This window comes from Ornithodoros turicata, chromosome 1 (genome assembly GCF_037126465.1).
Source record: "Ornithodoros turicata isolate Travis chromosome 1, ASM3712646v1, whole genome shotgun sequence".
Lineage (NCBI taxonomy): Eukaryota > Metazoa > Arthropoda > Arachnida > Ixodida > Argasidae > Ornithodoros > Ornithodoros turicata.
Window position 1 is genome coordinate 62035543 of NC_088201.1, and position 20288 is coordinate 62055830.

The following is a 20288-nucleotide window of genomic DNA, read 5'->3' on the forward strand; positions in this document are numbered from 1 at the left end:
CACGAAATTCTTGAAATGTTAAATATCGGCATATTATATACATCTACACGCCTATAAAGTGGGCATTTCTGAGGAGGAGTTAGTGAAACAGAATGTGTCCTCAATTGTCACAAACCTGTATTATTGCTACAGTAATAGTACTAATAGTTTGACAGCGTATGCGGTTCCTCTGAATAATGTTTAACCACGCGCATAGCACACTATAGAATACACCATAAAAATAGAGGTTTCCATCTATTTGTCAGAATACAGCTCCTCGGTTTTCTGCAATCGATTTTTTCACGTTGACGGTCCTAGACTATTTCAAAACTGTCAATACTGCTTACCTAGGTGTGATTGGTATAATTGAGTTGGGTAACAGTTTCGAAGGTCGCCCCCCCCCCCCCCCCGCCTCCCGATATCTACCTTTGGTAGTGCATTTGGGAGAGGGTAACGAGAGCAAAATCCTCCTCCCTCATGTAAAGTCCCCACAGATCCCCTCCCGCAGTACTTTTCTGGCTACGGCACTGTTTCGTAACAAGATATTTGACTGGTAATACAACTGGGGTGCGTTGACTTCTCCATTTTTTCAGCAAATGGCGTTGGCCTGTGTCGAACTTGCTATCGATAACTGAAACTATAGGTAGTTTTTAGCAAAACTATCTATAGTCAAATGAGTGGTCGTCCCAACCATAGATAGTTCGATAGCGTTTGCATGACTATCGCCCATCATTCCAAAATCACCTGTTTCCCATCGACTGTTTGCGCCATCTATAACGACTCGCCTGCACTGCCTACCTTCCAGCTTAACAGAACGGGTCATAGAGGGCTGAGCAAGCGACGGGTCGTATTCTCAGACTATCTAGAAGCAACAAGCTACAAGAGGGTATTAAGATGTGAGGCTATAATTCAAAGTGTTTCAAAACGACCTCATCCACTCCAAAACTTTGTAAAAAGAAGATCAAATAATAAATTTAGTGCTGCAGGATTAAATTCTTATCTCGTTACTCGGCAGCTCGGTCGCTGTCAGGATGGCCGAGCGGTCCAAGGCGCTGCGTTCAGGTCGCAGTCCGGTCTTCCGGGCGTGGGTTCGAATCCCACTTCTGACACATCACATTTTAGTACTGTATCTTACTTGTATACGAAGAGCCCAAAATATGCTACACAAGAAAACATAAAACGTACCAAAGGAGCGCTATCCTTATTATTATTTTTTCCTCTCTACACGACACACGTAGTATGCATAATGTAAGAACCCCGAGAAAAACCCCGAGACTAGGGAACACGAAGGGACAGACACAACACTTCTGTCCCTTCGTGTTCACTAGTCTCAGGGTTTTTACATTATGCATCATCTTCACCAGCTCGCTTGCTTCCTAGCCATTTTTTCATTGACACGTAGTATATTTACAAAGATCGATAGTCCAATCTATATATACCGTCGAAGTAGTGTTCAGCATAACCCGTTTTTGCCACGATTAGCCATGTCTCCGCTGGCACTATCGATGCCGTTTCTTGTGGCTCCTCGCCCCATATTAACGTAGTCCTTGTTTTAGTCGAGATTCCCATTTCCTTTACTTTGTTTGTTTGTTTGTTTTTCTTCTGGACTTTGCAACCACTTAACTGATGGTTCATGATGGTGATGATGCATGCACTTAACTGAATACTGAATTATATTAATGAAAGATACTAAATCTATCACACTGTGCGGTAAGTTTGACATGAACTGTTCTTCAGTGCTATGCGTATGTATGACGCGTGACCTGACGGAGCGTTAATGTAGACTCAAATAACGTATAGCCAAAATAGAGCTTATAGGCCTAGCGTATGCAGCGGTCGTGACTGCTAGAACTTGATTTCACCACTGAAACTTCGCGAAAGTAATGTAACTTTTAAAAAGACTCAAAAATCATAACAAAATATGTATCAGATTATGAGATAGCTGTGAAAAAAATAGTTTTTACTCGGTTTAGCTGAATGGTTGTGTTTTGTTGCTCATGCAGATATCATGCATATCGCTTTACTACTTTCAAGCAGGAAACATTCGTGTTCTAATAGGCGTGGAGAACGTTTGGGTTTTTGTTAGAAACTAAATATCGCTTACTCTCATTTTGTTATCTTATGTTCCACTTTGTTATCTTATATTCAATAATTCTGACATTCCACCCTTCTCATTTTTGTACATAAGCATTGCTACTCTTAAGTGATTAGATTTCCATTCTTACGACTCCAATCAAGTCCGATTCTTGCTCGATATCTAAGATGTACGATGACGAGGTACTAATTGGAATGGTTCAGAAATGAGAACACAACTCGTAAATAAAACCACGCTGAGTTTTACCTAGCTAGCTGCGAGTCTGTGCAAGTGGTACTAGTTTGATGGTGTTCCTTTTTTTAGTTGTCCGTAACAAAACTAGCAAGCTTGTGCAGAATTCATAGCTATTGAGGGTTCTGCAAAGCTGCACCTCCTCTCTCCTTCGGCAGAAAACGGAAGCTGCCATAGATTATCGACGCTATAACCTAAACGCTATATATACCAACGTATAATACCTAGAACAACACCTCTTTCGTGCCGTAAAGCGGTTAAAGCGCAATCTCATAAAATGCGTTCATTCAATATTGTAAGTCCTCAGTACTATGTCGTCACAATTTTCGTCCAAATCATAGTCATTTCTTTATAGAAAATCCAAATTGAAAACTGTGGGCAACACTGTGCCGATGTGGACACCAACTTCACATTACCCGTGAAGTACAGCGGGAAAACTGCATTACATGCGCATAACACTAGGTCTAAAGCAGCGACGTCAACGGCGCGGATAGTGGCAACCAAAACCACAAAACAAAAAATTATGGATACATGAGTGCCAGTGTTCTCCGCTAAAATGAGGGTTGTTTTACACCATGCATCGCCTCGACCGACTTTATCGCACTTTCTACTAGAAATTAAAATATTTAGAGCGACATATTACGTGTGTGCCGAGTTGAAAGATATTCATAAGCAACAAGCTCTCAAATGACACGAAACGGATAAGCTGCTTGCTGCTTGTTTTGCGATACCTTTAATTCAGCTAATTCCGCCTAAGGCATGGAAGGAATGCCCTCAAAGGAGCAGGGAAGGCGTCTCGGACAATTCTTTTTTTTGCTTTTTTTTTTACCGCGTGACATGAATATACAGGGTGTTCCACGAGAGGATGCAACTAAATTAGGTTTTACTTCAAAAAATTATAAAACTACTTGGAATACACTCACACAAGCTATTGCCACAGATTGAGGTCGCTTGCATTCGTGCCACGCATTGATTAAGCTAATTTGGATATTTAAACTAGAAAAATTGCCAAGCACAGGCAGCATTTTTCTTCCTGAATTCGGAAGCCTATGACCATAACACACTATTCCAAACAAATTCGCTGGGTTTTTCACAAGATTTTGACAAAAATTTGACAGCCCAAAATCAGTCACTGGGCGAAGCGCGTTCGTTGATACTTATGTTTGCGGAACTTCTGGCTCAGTCCAAATATGTCTCTCCTGTGCAAGAAGAAAATAATTAAACCACGACGCAGTTCCCCTCCCCCTTCTTTTTTGCTCCCTTTGTATGTTCCAGCCTCAGCACAATCACTTTCCATCATTTCCATCACGCAATCACACTTTTCGTCTTTATAAACGTGTCTGTCATCAGCAACCAGCGACTGATAATGACCGACTGTGCGACAAGGCACTCGATCGGAATAAAGCTGTGTGGCTACTTTCCAGTTCGCCTCCATAAAGGCAGAGCCAAGAGCGCCGCAAACGCAAATTTCACCGGGCATGCTTGGTCTAGCGTCTGATTTTCGGCTGTCAAGTTTTTGTAGAAATCCCGCAAAAAAACACGTTATTTTGATTGGAATAGTGCAATGCACTATTCCAAGGTCGCACGGTCATAGGCTTCCAAATTCAGGTAGGAAGAAGGTGCCTTTACTTGGCAATTTCTCGAGTTTAATTACGGAAATTAGCTTAATTAATACGCCACACGGATGCAAACAGCCTGAATCTGTGGCAAAGTCTGTATGAGTGTATTCCAAGTAGTTTTATCACCTTCTGAAGTAAAACCTATTTTTAGGACTTTAGTGACATCTTCTCGTGGGACACCCTCTATGTACCACCTTTAGGAACCTAGTTGCAGTTGCGACTTCCATTTTTCAAATGCGCTTACCCGATACCTACAGACGTTTTCGGTCCTGAAAAGTGAGACACAGTGACAATTCTTATACCGCTGATATGAAACACCACGAAAAGTACACCAAAAGTGCATAATGCACTTTCGCTGTAGCCTCGCCTCTTCTGAGCAGCTGTGTTCGAAGTCATACGCTACCCGGACATCCAGGTGTCCTTAACGGGAAGGGCTTATCGTGCTGGCAGGAATTCAAACCAGACGACCACACGGCTTGCGGAATACAGAACGGGATTTGGAAGCAGAATATTTTCAAAGTCAAGCTGCGGAGAAGTAGTTGTCGGCATCACGTCAAATGCTCTTGAGTAATAGTAGAAGGCGTTAGGCTCAATGGGGGCTGGTTGCTTTTCAGTTATGTTTACGAAGACTCACTGAATGCCAGAGTCAACACAGCAGCGAAAACACGAAGCTTTTGAATTTCTCTAATATTTTCATGTGTACTTTTCATTGCTAGTTTGTCGTGGCTCTTTTACTCGGTATCAAGTTTAACTTCAGATTTACACTTTGATTTTTTGAAGATCGGCAAAAAGCCAGGAGTCATCTTCTTATATCGATAAAATAACTCGCTTATCGATCAATAACGTTGATTTCTTATTTTTCTCCTAGGCACACCATGCACATGCAACCATGAAGGCTCATGAATACCTTTTTTCGTGTCCTTCATTAAAGAGCGCTTGATGAACTTATGAAAGGATAGATTATGTGTTGGCAAACGCGAACACACATCGCATTCACCAGGATCGCTGTCCCGCTCTCGATGATTCGGACACATTCCGCCCTTTCCCCACATTCAACACTAAAGTTCCTAAGTGAAGCCAGTTAAGGCGGTTAAGCCTGCCCTGACTGACTTTGGCTACTCTCGGAACTTGATTACTCATCATGCTAAAAAAATGAACTTCACCACACAGCACGCTCCTAGCCAACCATCACCCCGAGTGACATCAGTCTTTCCCCTGATTTGCCGAAAACGGGTGGCGTACGCCATCTCTGTGGCAGTATGTAGTTCATAATTGCCACAAAAATGGCGTACGTCTCCCGTTTCCATCAAGTCAAAGAAGAGAACGTTGTCATTCGGGATGATGGTTGGCTAGGAGCGTGCTATGTGGTGAAGCTCTGGGAATTCTTTACTAAGGAATAGCAAGGCGTCTTTTCTGACTGATTTCTCCTGCCAAAATAAATAGATCCTCCCCTGCAGCTGTGTAATGTTTGGCACCGCCTCACAGTCTATTCGGACAAATTTGTTTTCAGCTTATATATTAAATAAACGAGTTTTAAAGGTCCGCACTGCCTCTGCACCTAAAGAAGCCACAGCGATAGTAACACCATGATGACGTCAGCCACGCACACGAATGGGAGCGCGGCGCGGGCGATTGTCTCGGAGCTCGTCTGATTCGCGTTTGCATCGCAATGTACAAAACGAAAAGACCTCCGTAAATACGCTGCTCTTCGCTTACGAGTCTGAGTCCTGTCGCTTCCATGTCGCGAGGAACACGGTGTTACCTTCCTGGCTGCGCTAACACACACACACAAAAAACTACATCCTGACATTATTATGCAAGCCAATCACAGATCTCCGCGATTTGCAGGCGCCCCCAGGCCCGCCTCGTGGATCTCCAAAAGGCGCTCCCTGATTGGACTTGCCCGTGTGGCGTGTTCTCCGATTTCCAGAGAAGCAATTCCGCCATACTCTCAACATCCGGCGTCTGCTCTTGCCGTGCATGCATCAAATGCAAGGAAACTACCCACTAATTCACGTCGGATTTTCGGAGTTATTCTCGGTGATGAACGAGGACTGAAACGCGTGCGTGCGTGCGCACATTCATTCTTTCCTCAGCTTCCATGCCCTCTCACATTCACACACATTACATGCAAACTGAGGCAAAAGGATTTGAGGTGGTAAGTATCGAGTGTTGAAACCGATAATCAGAGAGGTGCGGGTTCGATTCCAGCCCACGAGCACACGTTGGCGTTTCGGCAACTGCCGTTTGTGGCACTGCTACACGCTGGCAACCTGCGAGGCTAATACTTGTCAACAAAATGCACTTGTACGCGTATTGATACGCCTTGTGTTATGTGGCACCAAATTATAGGTCAAGCGGTTGCTACGTTTGCATACAGTTTATAATAATTTTTCGTTACCACGAATCATAAATGACGACTGTAGAGACGATTGTCTTGTTATGGAGATCCAATAATCCATTTAACCGAAGGACTGAATCGAAACTTACCTTATTTTAAAATGTGAGGTTCTCTGTGCAATGGGACCCTTCAAGGCTTCTGAAGCTACTGTAATGTTGCCCGTGTCACAAAGTACAGCACATGTTCCAAACGTATTATGCTGGCATCGCAAATGGCAAATCTGTTGCACGGAGTAAACATGTCAATAATCATCTCTGTAGAACTCAACGTTACAAATGAAGTAAGAAACGTGGACAGATCAATTACCCCCAAGCCGACGCTAAGCCAGCAAATAAAACAACGTGAAGATCAGGATCGCGGACCTATCGTTTCTATAGTATTTTCTGACAGCACGTGGTGGAGTTACATGATGACACTTCAGGCGATTCTGTCATCAGCAGGCTTCAACATGTCAACCCATTAGAGTCAGTTAACACCTGTTGCTGGCGGGTGTTACAGCCATTCATTCATTTCTGCCACGCTCGCACAATCCTATGCCATGGTTCCAAACGTTAATATCCATAACAATTGCATCTCTGAGTCAGATGTCGTTTTTAAACGCCGCAATCTGTCAGGGAAAGGTCGAAATCATGACGAACAAGTCCAGCCAAGGAGATAAGCCGATCTTACGCGAAGCGAAGGTCTCGTTAATATGCGTCACATGAGTGGGGATCACGCCGTGATGCCATGAAGGTAAACTCCGCAAGAAGAAGGAAAAAAGAAAATATCGCGCTCGCACGTCACGTCAATCGCATCACCATCTGTGACAAAAAGGAATGCTGGCGCCAAAAAGTTAAAAAAAGAACGCGAACTGGAAGTGGCCTTCGCTGATGCTGCATTATGATGTCCTGCACTTCAAAATTCGATCATTGCTTCGCATTTGACGCACCAGCTGGTCCTCGCAACCGGCTCGACTTTCATCTCATTACGTTTATTTCTTTTTTCATACGAGGCGACTCAAAAGCACGATGCTTCGCTAAGACCGATGGGGCATGCGAATTCCGATACATGCGAATTCGTACTCTTGTCTGGGAGGTATGGATCATATAGCCATTGGGGAGATGACCAAAAACGTAATCACACGTATTCCTGATGGTACCATAGAGTTAGAGGTCAAAGGAGGACACTGATGCCCAGTGGCGTAGTCACGAGGGGGGAGGCTGGGGGGGGGGGGGGGCTCGAGCCCCCCTACATGCCACGGACCGACCTGTGGTGCCCACCGATGATGACGACGATGTGCCCCGATCCCGATCCCGATCGAAAAATCCCGATCCCGTCCCGGGATCCCGGGATTCACATTTAGAAGTCCCAATATCCCGGATCTCAGAGCTCGAGCGGAAGAATTCTAGAGACTGGCGGCATTTGTGTAGGCGTGTGTGCTCCAGAGCAAGTAATTCCACATAAAAACCGAGTGATGGAGAAAGGCAATGATCGTGAAGTTGTAATTAACTGTTCCAAGTAAAGAGCCTCCTTTATACCCCACTGGCCCGTTACCCGTTATCCAAACATTTACAAAGAACACCATCAATAGAGCAGCTAGCTACTCCTTTCACAAAAACAAGTACACAGCTGTCACATCACTAAGAGGGTAAAAAGCCGTGGCGTTTTCACGATGTACCCTCGCAATAAGAAAAGACTTGTTGAAACAGAAATGCCACAGACGCCACATCTTGAAGATCTTCACAATTCAGGTTTCTTTTTTTAGACGAACGGCTAAGGCATTCACGGTACGATATCAAACCCTTCAGCAATAGTTTCACGGTCGCGTGCAAATTTTAGAAACCTCGTGCCCTTATTCATCGCAACTAACATCCTAAACATTGTCTTGTGCCTGGCGCAGTCTCAGCGTGCATTCCGAAAGCGCATCATTAATACAAAAGTTTCTTCTTCTCAAAACCATTAGTTCCTTGTCGAAAATTAACTGTCACGTGGCCGCAGCGTGCCTTTCTCCCAACAAGATTTACGGAGTAATCTGCTGGCACAAGTAAGCCATGTAGCTTCATGAAATATCATCCAGTCATTCCTCTCTCACTTTTCAAAAGCCGAAACCGCTTCAGGGCACTTTTGCTTTCGATAATATCTACTAGAGGCACCAATGCACGTTTCTACGTGCACAGCCACGGCCCTCAGAGTTTACCTTGACCTAGATCGTAAGTTACCGCAAATTACATTGCCAGTGGGGGAATCTAGAAGAATCGCTCTGGCAGCGCATTCTAAATGCTTCGGGCACACACGTATAGTGGCTTCGAACGGCAGACGTAACGAAAGTACATCGAGTAATGCAATCCTTTTTCTTGTTTGTTTGTTCGGGTGGAATGTTTTATCGATAAATTGCTTCCTTTTTCTGCTTAATAAGGATTTTTTCAAGAAGCCCTCACTAGCACCACACGTCCAGCGTTACTCTGACGTTATGACGTTACGACGCATGTCTTTTTTTTCTTTTTTTTGCGTGTATAGTGACTTTGTACAGTTCTTTTTACTTTGTAGTACTTCCTGCTGTGTATTCTTACTTTTCACGTTGTTAGATTTACGTTTTCAGTTTTTGTAGTAACACGTATTCGCCGATATCAGCATACCGCTAGGTCTATGGTGTTCGACAGGAAATAAGCAAACAAACCGATTAATGTTGCGTTTCTTATTCTTAGGAGTGGATAGGTTCTATTGGGAATATCTAAGGAGAATTTATTAGCACAGCTGCCATTTCCCAGTACAACCTCATGGACTCTGACAGAAACGCACAAACAAGACACTTGTACCAAATGCCACGAGAACAGCGAACAACAACTACTACTACATGAAGACGATGGGATGAGGTGATTCACCGCAACAATTGCGGCACCATACCTCAGTGCATGTGAGTTAACATATGAGTGGGATGACGATTAAAAAGATGAGGCACACACACATGACACACGCAAATGAGATATCACACACGCGGGAGCGTCGTAACTGATGGGGTTAGTAGTTCATCCGGTCGGCCACCGGAGATATAGTACTGTGTGTGTAGATCACATCTCCCCATTCATGGCAAAAGGTCTGAGGTCACAGGAGATTAAGCAGGCTAGTAGACGTCAAGAGAGAACAGGGGGGGGGGAGGATATGTTTATTAGACAAAAAGTGAAAAAAAAAAACGGGGAAAGGTCAGCCAAACGGGACGTCGGCTTGCTATTCCAGAAATAAGAAATAATAATAAATAAATAAAAAGAAAATAGAATACTTAAAGAAAGAAAGAAAGAAAGAAATAAGAAGGAATAAGAAATAAATAAAGAAAATAAAGAAATAAGAAAAAAAGACGTAAGGAAAAGAAATAAATAAAGAAAGAAAATTAAGAAAAAAGAAATAAAGAAAAGGAAAAAAAAGTAAGAAAAATAAATAAATAAATAAATAAAGAAAATTACGAAATAAGAAATAAAGAAAAAGAAAAAGAAGTAGGAAAAAACGAAAAACTACCAGATGATGAAAGAAGGATGAGGTAGATTAAAGACAAAGATGACAAAAAAGATGACTAACAAACGGTGAAGGAATGATGAGATGAATCACAGAAGATGACTTTAAAAAGAAAGCATGAGGTTAATGCGTTGAAGGTGAGAGTGGGGCACAGAAGAAGAATGAGATTTCACGACTGAGTTCACAGGCTGTTCATCAGACCTGAGTCTCTCAAGAAAGTCAGCACTGCTTTGGTCACAGACTGCTGTGTGTGATCTCGTACTGGGCCGAGCAGAGTGGCCAGAGAAAAGTCCGTGCACCGCAGCTCGAGTAGGCGTCGTCTCAGCGTGGCTCGAGAGGTGTCGAATCTGTGACAGTCGAGGAGAAGGTGTGGCACATCAGCTTCAACAGCGCAAGTGGGGCATTTGGGCGACTGGAGAAGACCCATTTTACAGAGGAGTAGAGGTGTCCTGGCGACATTAAGGCGTAGTCGGTGTAGAATGGACGCTTCTTGACGCGAGCAGTGGTGTGTGGCAACGAAATCCATCGACGGGTCGATAGATCGGAGATGGTCGTTCAGTCGGACAGCGTCCTCTTGAAACTGCCGAGTGCCGTTATAACGGAGTCGCTGTGTCTGTAACCGACACGATGAGGCTGAAAGTGGTAGGAGACAGTTACTGGAGGTGCCGTCCCCATGTGCCCGACGTGCTAAGGCGTCTGCGCGGGTGTTTCCGTGCAGGCCGGTGTGACTGGGTACCCATTGGAAACACAGGCTATGACCAAAGGATAGAAGTCGGTTGTATATTGCGACTATCATGGTATCTAGGCCGCCGATTGTTCTAGAACAGTAATTTGCTAGAACTTCTAGCGCCACCTTACTGTCCGTGAACACAACCCAAGCGCCAGGCGGTGATACCGCTATGTGGTTCAACGCTGTCAGTATGGCGAAGAGCTCGGACTCTGTAGATGACGTTTCGTAGGGGAGCTTGTGCGCCACTTCAAGGTTTTCATTTGGCATATAAAAGGCTGCAGTAGATCCGCCTTGAGACACTGATCCGTCAGTGTACACAGGGAGTCGTTGAGAGTACGCTAAGTTAAGGTGCTCCAGTGTAAGTTGGTGAGCAACAACGGGAGGTACAGCGTTTTTCTTCAGAAGACCAGGAATGTGATCACATACAGGAGGCCTGCGAAGAGTCCACATCGGCGGGGCATAGGAAAGCACTGATGGCGTGGTGGGGAGGTGCACTCTCAGGCGGTCAACAGCAATACCAATGCTGGAGTCCGGACAGTCAATATCAATGAGCCGAAGATGATGGTAAGGATGCTGTGTGAGGTACCGTGCATATATCCGGAGAGTTTCCACGTCTCGTAGGACGCCTGCTGGAGTTTCGCGTGCCTCTGCCAGGACAGAATAGGTCTCTGTCGTTCTGGGAACTCCCAAACAGACACGGAGGCTTCGGGCCTGAATATTGAGAAGCTCACGCTCTCCGGATATGCTGAGGCCGTGTAGAACAGGCAGGCTGTACCGCAATGTGCCCAGAATCAACGCTGTGTGCACGTGACGGAGGTCAGCGCATGAAGGGCCCCACGACGATCCAGCAATGCAACGTAAAGCATTTACAAAACCGCTGGTCTTGGTGGCTATTGTTTTCACATGCCGGGACCACGTCATGCCTCTGTCTAATGTCACGCCAAGGTACTTGCAATGAGGCACAAAGTCCAGCGGTGTCCCACTGACGAACAATGGATACCTTTGGAATGAGCGTCGGGTGAAAGCCATGGCAACGGTCTTAGCAGGAGAGACCGATAAGCCTCGGTCGGCAAGGTATTCTACAATAGAATCCAAGGCGCATTGTAACCGGCGTTGGACGGTGTCTCGACGGGTGGCAGAGGTCCATATGCAGATGTCGTCTGCGTACAAAGTGATGCGGGTATGATCACGAAGCTGGGCGGGAAGCGAAGCCATTATAACATTAAAGAGGAGAGGGCTCAATACACTTCCCTGTGGGACACCACGACGGACTGGATGGAAAGCGGTGTCACCTTCCATTGTGCGCACGAAGATGCGTCGGTCAGCTAGAAAGTCCTGGATCCATGAGGCGGCGCAACCTCCTATTTCTGCCTCTTGTAGCGTCGCGACGATGGTGCTGTGCAACACGTTGTCATAAGCTTTCTCTACGTCGAGAAAAACTGCACCGGTGAGGTTGCCTTCAGCCTTTGCTTGTTGGACTTCAGCGACGAGATCGAGTACGTTGTCAATTGCTGAACGTCCCTGACGAAATCCTGCCATCACCTCAGGAAAAAACCGCGTGCTCTCCAGGTACCAGTTCAGAGAACAGGGATCAGCCCCTTGTCAAATGAGTAATCCACATATCTCCTTGCACAGTTAAATATGCGGACAGGGCAGCCACACACAGACAACAGTTTAGCCGACAGCAACCGCATTTTCAGTGACTGTGCAGATGTTTTCTTTTTTTCTTTTGTTTAACTATGCGTATCTTGCATGGCCAACACTCTGTCCATATTCCTATGCCCTGCCAATGTGGACTCTTCGCAGGCCTCCTGTATGTGACCACATTCCTGGTCTTCTGAAGAAAAACTCTGCACCTCCCGTTGTTGCTCATCAACTTACGCTGAAGCACCTCAACTCAGCTTACTCTCAACGACTCCCTGTGTACACCGATGGATCAGTGTCTCAAGGGAGATAAACAGCAGCCTTTTATATCCCAGATGAAAACCTTGAACAGGCGCACGAATTCCCCTACGAAACGTCATCTACTGAGTCCGAGCTGTTCGCCATACTGACCGCGTTGAACCACATAGCGGGATCAGCGCCAGGCGCTTGAACTGCGTTCACGGACAGTAAGGCGGCGCTTGAAGTTCTGGCAAATTATTGTACCAGAACAATCGGCGGCCTAGACACCATGATAGTCGCAGCATACAACCGACTTCTATCCTCGGGTCATAGCCTGTGTTCCAAATGGCAGTCACACCGGCCTGTACGGAAACCCCCGCGCAGACGCCTTAGCACGTAGGGCACATGGGGACGTCACCTTCAATAACTGTCTCCTACCACTTTCAGCCTCAGCATGTCGGTTACAGATACAGCGACTCCGTCACTGCGGCACTCGGCAGTTTCAAGAGGACGCTGTCCGACTGAACGATCATCTCAGGTCTATCGACCCGTCGATGGAATTCGTTGCCACACACCACTGCTCGCGTCAACAAGCGTCCATTCTACACAGACTACGACTTATTGCCGCCAGGACACCTCTGCTTCTCTGTAAGATGGGTCTTCTCCACTCGCCCAAATGTTCCACTTGCGCTGTTGAAGCTGATATTCAACATCTTTTCCTCGACTGTCACAGATTCGACACCCCTCGAGCCACGCTCAGACGACGCCTACTCGAGCTGCGGTGCACAGTCTTTTCTCTGGCCACTCTGCTCGGCCCAGTACGACATCACACACAGCGGTCTGTGACCAAAGCAGTTTTCACTTTCTTAAGCGATTCAGATCTTATGAACAGCCTGTGAACTTCACTCGTGCATCTCATTCTTCAGTGCCCCACTCTCACCCTCAACGCATTAATCTCATGCTTTTCTTTTAAAGTCATTTTCTTCTGTAATCCATCTCATCCTTCTTTCACCGTTTGTTAGTTTAGCCTTTATTTCCTACTTTTTTCTTTTCTTTTTATTTTATTATTTTTTCGTTTATTTTTATTTTTTCTTTGCGGAATAGCAAGCCGACGTCCCGTTTGGCTGACCTTTCTCCCTTTTTTTTTTCTTTGGTCTAATAAATATATCCCCCCCCCCACTCTGTCCATAATAATTCCTAGTATTACGCCGCGAAACGGCTATGCCTACATGACTGTGACGTCGCCAAACAGCTATTATCCGACACTGACGTCTTTGTGCTCCACCGGCAACATGGTGATTGCGTTGGTGTTACCAGCTTACTGCAGTTGCCCTCACAATTGTGGGCAAAGTAGCACGACTGGAGTTGGATCATGAAATCAAGGTTAGAGGCGATGGGGACTCACGAAAAGGCAGCATACATGCAATACGAGCATAGCTGGAGGTACAATGAGGCAAAAACTTTCCAAAACGCGTCATAGGGGTCGCTATAAGGAAAAGAAATCCAGTCCGTCAGTTCTCAAAATACTACTGCGCCGAAGATAGGATGGCTGGGCACAGAGACGTCACTCTCCCTCCTCCGCCAGATAATGTGATCCTTCACACTCACTGCTTCCGTACTGGCTGTTAAGACTGGTTGCATGACACTACGCGAACCCTCCCCCATGGTGGCGCTGCAGTATTTCTCCTGGAGCGCTATTGTGTCTCCTTATCTCCAACAGCGTATGTAGATGACTGACTAGATTTCTTTTCCTTCTTAAACACGACTATAGGGTTACCATGCATCATGATTCAAGTGACGACGGCTATGGACGACCTGCGCCCCTATGTCATTAATTACGTAACGCCACCGCGCAAAGCATGCTGGTGGGTACTATCAGCTTTATCAGCCTATCCGCCCGATCGAAAAATCCGACAAGACTCCATTAGGAATTCTAATGGTCCATCACAATATTTTGATGGACCATCAAGCCAGTTTGACGGTCCATTAGCAACTCCTAGTAGTCCGACAGGACTGTTCGCGGGCCGACAAATGCTGTTCCACAGTCCATCAGGTGAGCTTAATGGCCCCACAAGAAGGCCTGACGGTACGACAGGGCCCCTAGTGGTCCGACAAAGCGTATCTAACAGTCCATCAGGCTGACTTAGTGGCACCATAGGAGAACCCGGTCCGTCAGCGAGGTTTGGCGGTCCAACTGGTGACGCCTCATAGTAGATCAGGAGTCCCTAATGGGACATCAGAGATAGCTAAAAATCGCTAAAACCCTCAATGCAAGGGAATGCAAGGGAATGAAAGTACAGGACTACAAAAGACAAGACAGAAGCCACATCATACCCTGTCCTAGTCTTGTCCTTTAGACATCAGAGATATGGGATAGCTTAAAACCGCTAAAACCCTCAATGCAAGGGAGTACAAGGGAATGAAAGTACAGGACTACAAAAGACAAGACAGAAGCCACACCATATCCTGTCCTAGTCTTGTCCTTTAGTGTTTCCTTGCATGGGAGCTCTAACGATTATGAGAAACGAACAACAAACTAGCCGACATTCTTACAGTATTCAATACGGCAGCTCGCCGGTGGCGCTCAACAAGTGCCCTGCACTTCAGTCGCTTTTTTAAGCACTACATATTTTGAACAACAAGCCCCAGCGTGCGACTTAGTGCAGTGCTTTCTGGGATGCGCCACCAGGTGGTTTATCGACAGTCCCATGTTTGGTCCAGTCGAAGTCCTGCCTCATCAACACGCTGACTTTATTGATGTCGTAAGGCGTTTATGATTCCGGCTTCCTGACGGTGACGCTGACATCCAGTTGTGGGCCGTCAGCGATTTCGTCGGGATCCGGACAGTACGTCCCCGGAAAGAATGTCCCCCGGGGAGGGGGCATGGGGAGAATGGGGCGGAAAAAAAGTCCTCACATTCCTGTTTCTGTGTGGATCGCTGTTAATCTTTGGATGACCGTGCCAACCGGGTTCATGAACTGAGGTCACAAGCAGGAACTATCTGTTTCCTGAAACCGTCTCATTGTTCAGTACCGAGGGCCCATGAAAAGGGAAGAAGTGCATGAAAGACGTTTGGTGACCGTGCATCGCTCAGAGAGTGCTTGGCATCGATGGCGGAAGATTCACTGTTCGCAGCAGTGATAACGGCGTCCGTATCTCAAGGTAACCTCTCAAGATATTTGCCGCTGTGCTTGTAAAATAATATAATACGCTATCGACCATTACTTGGTTTGATTCGGGGTCTCGTTCATTCCCGGCGAGGAGGTGATTGCAATTTTACTCATATTCCTCTGTTTTTAAGCATGTCAGAATGGAATACGTCTTGTCCAACAAAGGTTCACAGACGCTTGTGTTTCATGGGAACATCGACATAAAGCAGAAGGCCCTGAAATCAGGATTTCGATGGCACTATGTGAAGAGAGGCGAGTACAAGGGGTCACTCATTGACCCCTCTGGCACATCTTTGGCACCATCTCTGGCACATACACTGAGTGTAGTCCACAGTCAGCCTCCCGATAATCCTGTAGTTGTAGAATGTTGTGCGCGCAAAGAACAAGATAAAAGAACTTGCAAGTATCGTTTGACGATCGCCACTTGAACTGACACCAGAAGAAAAAGCACGAATGGCGAGAGAAGACAGTCAGAAGACGTTTGGCGTCCTGGAACAGCTGGTCGCACCAGTGCCCCCTACGTTTCCGTTTCTGTTTTTTTTTTTTCTTTTTCTATTCTATTCTATTCTATTCTACAGTCAGAAGAGGTCGATACATCGACAGAGGGCTCTAAACTACCCTGCAGATCCTGACCAGAGGTGGGAAAATTACTTTTATTTTGTAATGCATTACCCTTACTCGTTCCTTTTATATAAAGTAATTCATTACATTGCTTATTACTTTTTCGAGGTGAGTAACGCATTAGTAATGTCATTACTTTCATCAAGTAATGGCATTACTCTCTCATTACATTTACATGTTTAGGGCATAACGCATAAGCCTCAAACGCATAGTTTTCTTCCCTGCTTTTTTTGTTATAGGCAATAGCCACCCGGATATCCCCCAAATCGGTGCCACTAAATCCCTGCAAAAATGAGACTGATATAGGCAAAAAATATAGATAAGATTTATTGCAGCATAGCAGCAGTTGATGCTCAAAGTTGTCATCCGCTAGCGGCTAGCCTTGCCGGCTTCGGCGACAGGACATCTTTTGTCATGCCGAACACTCGTTCAGCGGGAGTGGATGACGAATAGACGAGTTCAGAAAGTCCCAAAGTTATTCTTTTTTCACGACAATGGTCCTACAGCTGCTAACAGGATCATAGTGACTTCCAGAAACGTAGATTTTCTGAGCCAAGAGGAAAGACAATGTAATTGCGGGCGCAGTGGACGCACCACCACCCCTAGCATTCTGCCCTGCACCTCCCCTCCCCCCTGGAAAAAATCCCGGCGGCGGTCCTGACGTAGCCCCAAAGAATTTTCTTCAACTTTACGTTGTTATAATCCCTCTTGAAGCAGCTGCGGTCTCTGTCGTGTACGCACTCATGGAAAAGAAGACGCAGGAGTCTTGCCAAGAACTATTTCAAGCGATTACATCCATAGGTGTGAATCGCTTGGTTGCGCCACCTCGAAGTCATTTTAACTGACTTCGAAAAAAGCCTCAATGAATGCCACGAAAGAGATATTTGGAAGCGAAGAGAAGACGCAGGGCTGCTTCTTCCACATGACCCAGTCAACACGGAGGAAGGCGCAAGAACTCGGTATGGTGCAGAGGTACAGACAAGACGACGAATTTCGACTCTTCGTTGGTATACTGGATGCCCTTGCCTTTCTCCCCGTTTCAGAAGTAGAAGATGGCTTTCATTTCCTGAGATCCGTTGAGCCAGTGGATGTTGGTGAATTGATTACGTACCTTGAAACCAATTATGTATCGGGATCGTTCAGAAATATACCGCGAAGAAATGGAACTGTTACGCTGAGGCGAGTGCCACCGAAATTTCCGCCTGAAGTCTGGAACGTTCACGACGCTAGGGTGGCAAATGGCCACCGGACGAACAACAACTCGGAAGCGTCGCTTTGACAGTCTCCTTTGTCCTAGTCACCCATCTGTGCACAGACTCATCGACGCCTTGCGCCTGGAAGCGGCCGCTGTCTCGACTCTGTTCCAGCAAGACGCGATTGGAATACGACCTCAAAAACGTGTAAAGGCAACAACTGTGGAGCTACAAGCAAGGCTGTGGAATCTTTGCGCCCAGTATATCCAGCATGAGAAAACCCTCGAAGAATTTCTGAGAGGTGTTGCCAGAACGACCCGTTTCTAGAACGCAAGCTCGAGTTGAGTTATGCTTGTAAGTGTAAATAATTGTAAATGATTTTTTGTTAGTTCTCTCCCTTCTTTCGTTTGTATCTGAGTGACTGTTTCTTCGCACCAACAGCGAACAAGAATAGAACCAATAGTGAAACAAAGTGTGGGTAATAAACGGCAACGGTTCTTACTTTTGAGAAATGCCTGATTTCACCCCAGTAAACAACAAACGTCCCATGGACGTCTCATACTGGTCCAAACGTCCCCGTCCATCATTGACGTCCACAAGACATCCGCGTGTTATGCCCAAAAAAAAACGTCATTGTGATGCCGTCCATGCGACATTCCCGTGTCATTGGGAAAAGACGTTCTTGCTCTGACGTCGATCCGACGTCCCTTCAGTGCAGGTTTGGGTTCCCCCTTCAGTGCAGGTTTCATTAAAAAGCAATATTAATTTATTACACCAGCGGCATGGCCGAGTGGGCTAAGGCGTCCGCTCGTTGGTGGTAACCAAGGTCGTGCTCTAGACTGGGAGGTGGTGGGTTCGAATCCTACCGCCGGCTGTGCTGTCTGAGGTTTTCCCTGGGTTTTCCGAAGACTTTCCAGACGAATGTCGGCACAGTTCCCCCTGAAGTCGGCCCAGGACGCATACTAACCCCCCTGTCCCCCACTCCTTCCTGCTATCCTCTCCCCGTCTGTCCACATCTGTACGTCGCTCATAGCCACAGTTGCTTCGCGGCGCTAACACGCAATCAAAAAAAAAATTTATTACAAGCGTCATACTAACATCCATTGCGCCCCTCCAAGCCGCGTTCAATATAGAGGACCTTTTAATTGTGCTGTCATCGTTTTAATAAAAAGTCATGTATCCGAATATACGAGTATAGTGCAGGTTTGGGTTCCCCCTTCAGTGCAGGTTTCATTAAAAAGCAATATTAATTTATTACAAGCGTCATACTAACATCCATTGCGCTCCTCCAAGCCGCGTTCAATATAGAGGACCTTTTAACTGTGCTAATTGTGCTGTCATCGTTTTAATAAATAGTCATGTATCCGAATATATGGACTTGTTATACGTGCAGCAGCGTGCGCTCCGAATATCAAACGTTTTTCCCTTAAATAAGACTGCTCTGGTTCGTGCAACTTCAGTTTTTGTCGAAACTCGCTATATTTACGCGTTTTCAATAACCTCGCGCAACTGTTCCAGTAGCAACGAAACTCGCGTTAGCAAATCAACCGCACCGGCATCGACACCGTTCATGGTCATGACAGTCCTCCTCAGGTACCCGCGGACGCGGCTGTAGAGTATGTACCACTGCGCCCATACACCATGTTGCAAGCCCATTGGCCGAGACTGTGCGCGCGCTCCAATTGGTCGAGAATGTTTTGAAATCGCATTTTGTACGGGCGCATGTGCGTGCAGCGTCTCGGCCGTTTCAGCCGTTTCAGCATAGTTTTGGAAAAGCACGACCGGCATGTCGTCCTCCTGTGTTCGGTGGTGTCAATCGACAGAACAGTTTTCAGAAATATGTTCGCGGGTTTATTCGTCCGTCATTGTGAGTCTACGCGTGTTGTGCTGTTTCTGAACATAACTATTATCCCACGAACAATCTACCAACTGCGGTACCGGAATCCTTCATGAGTTGGAGCGTGAAGAACAAGTTCGGGCGCCGTTGGATTTCGAGGACTGTCAACAAAGACAGGATTACGTGCCACACAAGCGCTTTTCGCTTCGCTATAATGGATGCACCGCAAACAGCGAAGGAAGATGCTCATCATGAAATGGTACGCACTCATGAGACTGGCTCGGTATTAGGAGTTTAACGGGTGTTCGTTCTGCTTCATTATCGAACTTTGTCCCAGTGTGTCAGCAACGCAGTAGGCTTTGTACGCACAGTGCACCCATGTATCAGATCTTTGAATCAGTGCTTTGTATCCAATAAATCTTAATTTTACCCAAAAATCGCTTTAGTTATTTTGAATACCGAATAACGGAGGCAGGCCTGAAATCCAGTAGAAGTCGATGGTAGCCAGGATCGGTCGAAAAGCCAGCCAGACATTGAGGCTCGTGATTTGCCGACTGGTTGTGCATAATATCCACCACGTCGCACCAACACCACCACCACCACCACCACGTCGCAATTTCATTGGTCGTGTGCCCAGTGTTGTGTGAATTATCTCAAACTATGGGCTCTATGGGGAGCTGTTGGAGCCTGGTCATGATTTGCCGCTCGCGGTCTTGCTTGGCGGTGCGTATACGCTAAGGTCAGCTACATTTTAGCAACCTGAAAGTCGGCTGCAGTCGAACCCCACTAGCACTACTGATATATCTTTTGAACCCAGCTCAGGTACTTTCTGTGATGCTAGTATATCACCAGAAGGTTCAAGAAGGATATTAGAACTGTGTATTTGAGCAACACACTGATGCAAACTTAATTATTGTACATGAGTAGTATTCAGCTATTCTTCGAAGCAGCTATCAAAATCATTTTGAATTTTTGTGAGTTTGATATAAGGAGCATTATCGTTGTTGTATGGATACAACTTGTATGATTGGTGTGCCCCTCC

At 46.0% G+C, this 20288-nt stretch overlaps 1 non-coding gene across 1 annotated transcript; it reads left to right on the plus strand.

Annotated features, from left to right (window-relative positions):
- The first annotated feature begins 1004 nt into the window (after positions 1-1004).
- On the plus strand, positions 1005-1088 carry Trnal-cag (transfer RNA leucine (anticodon CAG)). The gene has a single exon. It is a non-coding gene; the product is annotated as a tRNA-Leu (tRNA).
- The last annotated feature ends 19200 nt before the right edge of the window (positions 1089-20288 follow it).